This window comes from Castor canadensis, chromosome 17 (genome assembly GCF_047511655.1).
Source record: "Castor canadensis chromosome 17, mCasCan1.hap1v2, whole genome shotgun sequence".
Lineage (NCBI taxonomy): Eukaryota > Metazoa > Chordata > Mammalia > Rodentia > Castoridae > Castor > Castor canadensis.
The window spans coordinates 69,417,150-69,423,149 of NC_133402.1; positions in this window are offsets into that span (position 1 = coordinate 69,417,150).

The window sequence follows — 6,000 nt, forward strand, 5'->3', positions numbered from 1 at the left end:
TGAAGAAAAAAACCAATAGATACAGATTGTAGGCATTCCCTTACGCTGTTTCCTCTTATTAAGCACCAGCTGCCGTCAGGCTCCAAGAAGGGATCATTGGACTTACAGCTAGGCAAGGCCAGTAACCACGGGACTTCCGGTGCAGGGAAGGGCTGAGGGTGGGATGGTGATGTTGCAGAGCTGAAGTGCAGAGGGACAGGTGACTTCCTGATGGACTGAGACTGGCCCAGGCCATCACAGGCGGCCTGAAATGGCAGACTAGGACATTTATTTCCATGATAGGGGACCCACTATAGATTTTTAGAAAGCTCTGTTAATGTGGCTGAACTTGAACTTTGGGATAGATGATGTGGGGAACATAAAAACTGTGTGGGCACCTTACAGAATGGATAGTATTGTTATGGTCTCCCTTGTACAATTCAGGAAACTGAGACGTGAAGGTTAGTTTGCTCAGGGTTGAAGGGTCGGGAAGGCTGGGACCCAGAACCTTTCCTAACTACTAGCTTGTTCCTCTCTTCTGTGCCTACTCCTACTTTCAGTTTGGCAAAAAGATCAGCACACTCCAACTAGGTGTGGTCTTACATGCCTGTAATCCCAGCACTCAGGCAGGAGGATTGTGAGTTCGAGGCAAGCCTGAACTACACAGCACGACCCTGTCTTAAAAAAAAGAAACCAAGGCCCGGGGTTCAGCTCCATGGTAAAGTGCTTGCCTGGCACGGGCAGGTCCTGGGTTGGGGGTCACACTCAACGGAGTCATAGCCTGTCACAAAGCCGTGTATTGTTTGGAAACTTCACACAAACCCTTCCCTCCCTTGGTCTTGAGAGAAAAAGTAAGTCATACATATACTTTTTACTGCATCTCCGCTTTTCATAGATTAGAGAACATAATAGTAATGACAAAAAGCACCCACACTTTCACCTTGATTGGAGAATATGTAATATTTTCCACACAGTTTCAAACCCAGGCAGTTGGAGTTTCTGATGGGCCCGTGTTTTCTTTCTCTTCACCTCTGGCCTCGAAGTACAGGGACTCCACTCCCAGGGCTTGCTATTGGAGAAGTAGGGTCCTCACCCTCGCCTCGTTACCCTGAGGTCTTGGTGTCCAACCAGCTAGGCCCTGGTCATTCAAAAAGAGATGTGGTTGGGAGGAGGGTGTTGGAACACAGAACAGGAACAGCCATTCTCTGAGGACAGAATTTGCTTTATTTTCCTTTAACTACCACTAAGCAATCACCTCTGACCCTGCAGATGCCTCCCCTGGTAGGAAGGCATTTTCTTCATCTTTCACATGCTCTCCTGAGTAATTAAAAACCACACGCAAAACAAAACACAAGGCCTCTGGGCAGTGGCTGACAGTAGGCAGGACAAAGGACTGCCTGCTGCTGGTGGAGCCACGTCAGTGACCTGTCCAGGCTACCCAGCTGGTTCTTCCAGTCCTCCTCTCTTCTTCCTCCTTCCCTGGGTGTTGGGTCAGAGAAAGGTGACCTTTGCACACTGGGCAGTGGGAGCCAGAATTCTATTGAGGGGGCTGTCCACTCAGAGCTCCCACTTAGTGGGCGTTCCAAGTGCACTAAATTGGGTGATTTGAGGTTTGTTTGCCCTTTGGAGTGTGGCTGTTTCTGGGTCTCTGTTTAATGGGTGACTCTGACCTGAGGTTGGGGGTGGGGGCTCACCCTTGTGTAATCTCCTGATCCATGACTCACTTGCCACATCTGCTGGATGAGAGGTTAGCCTCCTTTTCCACCCACGGAGTCTCAGCTTGCATATGTCAGTTCTCAGCCCTGTGCTAACCTTTAAAATTGGGGTGTGCTGAGTAATCCTTATTTCCTTAATGTCTCAGGGTGAGTCTCTTTTAAAAAAAAGAGAAAAACCTGCCAGGTGAGCACCCTGGCTCACCTAAGCTGCTGGGCACAGTAAGGAACACTCCGGCCAGCTGGCCAGACGAGCTTCTGCCCTTCCTGTAACTCAGGCAACGTGACAGCTCCTGCAGCTGGGCGCACGGTGTGCATTTACAGAGCAAAGTGTGGTGGGCCTTTCTCTCTAGCTTTAGAAATGACTCAGGTGCGTATTGAAGCCGGGAACTTCCTGCTCAGGGGGAAAGCTTAGGGAATTTTGGCAGTGACCATGGAGCCTCCTGAGAGTTATGATGCTTTCCAACCTCAGAAAGAACTTCTGCTTCTGGGGTAATTTCCAGTGTTCAAGCTTCTTTTGAATAATTGAGAGTCATTTAATTTAAATAGTTCTTGAACAATCACTGTGGACTTAGTACTTTGGGCCACACAGAGTTAAGTCAGTGTATCTGCATTATTATTATTATTGTTATTTTAACATTTTAGAGAGAGTCTCATTGTGTAGCCCAGGGTGATCCTCCTGCCTCAATCTCCCAAGTGCTGGGATTACAGGAGTGCACCACCATGCCTGGCTCTATTTGCATTATTTTTGTACTCAGCTGAGCCTCTAGGACTTACCTGTGCTGTTTAAACACTTTATGTATTTTAATTCTTTTGATCTTTATCCTGTTGTTTATAAGGTAGATATTTGCAGATGATAAAACCGAGATAGAGAGAGGCCAGGTTACTTATAGTCAGTAGCCTTTAAGATGGCTACTAGTGACTCCTTATCCTGGTGTGTCTTGTGCAGTACCTTCCCTTTACCAAGGACCAGTGATCTCGCTTTAAATGACTAGAATTCGGCCACAGTGATTGGATGTCACTCCTGATTTAAGAAGAACCTGATTTCTCCATTATTAGCTTGAGCTGCTCTAACAAAATACCATAAACAAATGTTCGCTTCTGCCTGATAGCGAGGGGGTAGGGGGGAAGAGGGAGAGAGCGAGGGAAATAAGGGAGGGGACGGGGGGGGGGGGAGGGGGTAGAAATGACCCAAATAGTGTATGAACATATGAATAAAAGAAAAACAAACAAACAAACAAATGTTTGCTCCTCTCACTTGTGGAGGACTGGAAAGGCCAGGGCAGGTGAGGGTGTGGCTCCTAGAGAGCAGTCCTCTCTGTGTGTCACACCGTGGACTGGAAACATGCTCACGGGACATGGAAGCCACTTACAAGGTCTGAGCCACCATGACCTCATCAACCCTATTTATCTCCCGAAGAGCCCACTCCTACCTCTTGATCCCATCACGTTGGGGGACAGAGTTTCAACAGATGAGTTTGGGGGATGCACAAGCAGTAGGGGTATAATATTCTCTTAGTCTCCTTTGTGGATGAAGCCAGCTACCATGTTGAGGAGTAACCCCACGAGGCAAGGAACTGCCAACCACGAGCGAGTTTGGAAGTGGATTCTCTTGCAGTCGAGCCTTGTGGTGATCACAGGTGTGAGTGAGACCCTGAGCCCACGGACTCAGCTGAGCTGATAACACAGACGGTGTGAGGCAGTGCCTGGTTGCTGTTTTAAACTGCTGAGTTTGGGGATAATCTGTTACACAGCAATGTAGAAGTAATACACCTGACCAAGGTCACAAAGCATAAACGCAAAGGACAGGTCCTCTCCTTTTTTCTTCTAAGTGATTTTTTAATTATAATACCATTTATGTACAGAGAAATAAATCTAGGAATACAATGTTTACGATCCTTGTTGGCCATAGCTGTTTTCCCCCCATGGTTGGTGAATTCCAGGAATCCAGAGCTGTGGCTACGGAGGGCCCAGTGTGTTCTGTGAGCGACTGTGCAATGAGTGCTACAGCCCTGACCAGCAAGGCACGACTATCTACCACACCGGTGCCTCGTCAGGAGTTAAGAAAGTGCTCTTGATGTGCCTGGCCTTGGGTTGGGTCCATGCAGGACATGGAATTCGTGTCAGTAACTTGGGGATCTTCGCGTGGAAAATGGCAGCTTCCCATAACCCCGGCCAAGAGAGGACAGCTTGTGGATTTGCAGTTATCTTTCTCTGCTCTAGCTCCCTCTCCTGAGGGGTGAGGACTCCTAGGTCTTAGATTCAAGCCCCAGTCTCAGGAGAGAGATTCTGATTGGCCAGCCTAGGGGAGGTGACCATCCCAGTCAGCCAGCCAAGGCCTGGCTCGGGCTCGCTCCGTGCAAACGTGGCTGGCAGTTGTCCAGTCTTGTGGGCGGTGAGAATCCTAAGGAGGGGACATCAGGGCTGACCAGATGCTCCGGAAGTTGTCTCTTATGTGTTGTGAAGAGGGCCATGACTCTGGTTCCTCACCGCTTTCGTCCTGATGGAGAGATTGAGTGGGGACTTGGGGCTACTTCCGACCAATGTAAACTCTTTGATTTTGTGGAAGGAATTTGGAGCTTATGGTGGAAGTTATTGACCTTGACTGAAGAATACGGCTTTGAGTTTTGGAGGTTCCTAAAAGGAGGAAAGAAAGATCAGAGGTTCCTGAAAGGAGGAAAGAAAGATCAGAGGTTCCTGAAAGGAGGAAAGAAAGATCAGAGGTTCCTAAAAGGAACGAGTGAGGGCAATGCAGACTGTCCTCGGTGCATGAGAGTTGAGATTAGGTGATGAAATGTGAAGCCTCCCTTAGCAGGAGCTGAGCACAAGAAGTTAGATTCGTCCCATGCAGGACAGGGAATGGAGAAGACTAAAGTGGACCTGGTGTGTCCTGCTGTCACCTCGCTGTGGCTTGAGCCGTCCTTGCCTGTAGTTGAGGGCATGGGCAACTTCTCTGACCTTGGAGTCTCCGTATCCTCATCTGGAAAATGGGGATAATAGCACTGGCATGGAGTGACATCTGTTGCCTTTGCACAGCGCTTGTCCCCCACTCTTGATAAATGCTCCCCTGTGTCACTTTGAGGAGCCACTCTGTGCAGTTTGTGTCAGATTGACCTTACATCTGGAGGCTGGACACACAACACTGGCCATGACCTCCCACAGGTATGTAGCACCTCCCTCAAGACACTTCGCTCTGTTATCTATGACAAATACGGTGTAAATGGGGCTTTGTGTAGTACACACGCTCCCAGCTGTGCGAAGCTACCCTGACTCTGGCCAGAGGTCAGGGAAGATGGCATGACCCAGCCAGGCCAATGGGAGGTGGTCACGCTGTTGTGTCTGTCAGAGGAGAAAAGAGCTGAGAGGAGGAGAGGTCATAATCAAATCCTCGAGACCCTTGATTCAGCCATGCCTGAAGCTACAGAGTTAGTTACCTCTGGAGCTGATCAACTCGGATACCTGGCAGCTGTTGAGAAACCGGGACTTCTTGTAGGACACAAGGCCCTGAGCACTCTTCAACCAGAGCGTTTCTTTCCTAAAGCCCCCTGCAGGAAGCATGGAGGGATGAGGCGATGTCTCCCTCCAGGACAAAAGCGCATGGCATGCTGTTTGCTAGAAACGTGGTGGGTCTCACAGCTCAGTGTTCCTCGGCTGCAATGCAGGCCTACCGTGTGCAGAACGTTCACTGGCGCCATATTGGATCTCCCAATATGGAGAGTCCAATATGGACTCAGGTGAGGGAACCAACAAGAGCTATCGCTCATGCCACCTGTCCCATGTGAGTCACAAAGCCATTGATCTCTGAGCCCCAAGTTTTGTGCCTTCTGCCAGCATCCATGAAATAGTAACAGCCTCACTTGTTAGCTTGTTGGTAGGGCAAATTTGAATACCAGATCCTTCCCTCATTTTTGTTTTTTGTTTCTTAGCTCAGGAAGAATTGTGGTTCGTTCACTTACAACAGAGAAATTCTAACACGTCTCCCTCCCCCTTGAGGTGATATGTGTGGGTTCCCAAGTATGTGGGGTCCCCACTAGACTTGTGTTAAACAATCTTATTGAATTTTAATTGATACTTAGCAAACCATTCGTATTTTAAGTGTACAATTTGATAAGCAAATCTTGACATTCATATATGAGTAAAACTTTACCACAATTAGGATGGTAAACATAAAGGTAGCGTATTTTTACTTTTATCACACTTATTTTTAACCTTTTTATGGTTGCAATATTCAAAGAAACACACAGTAGAGAAAATGGTAGTCCCCAGGTACCACCACCTACCAAGGTTCTGCCACTTCTCTTTCATCAGC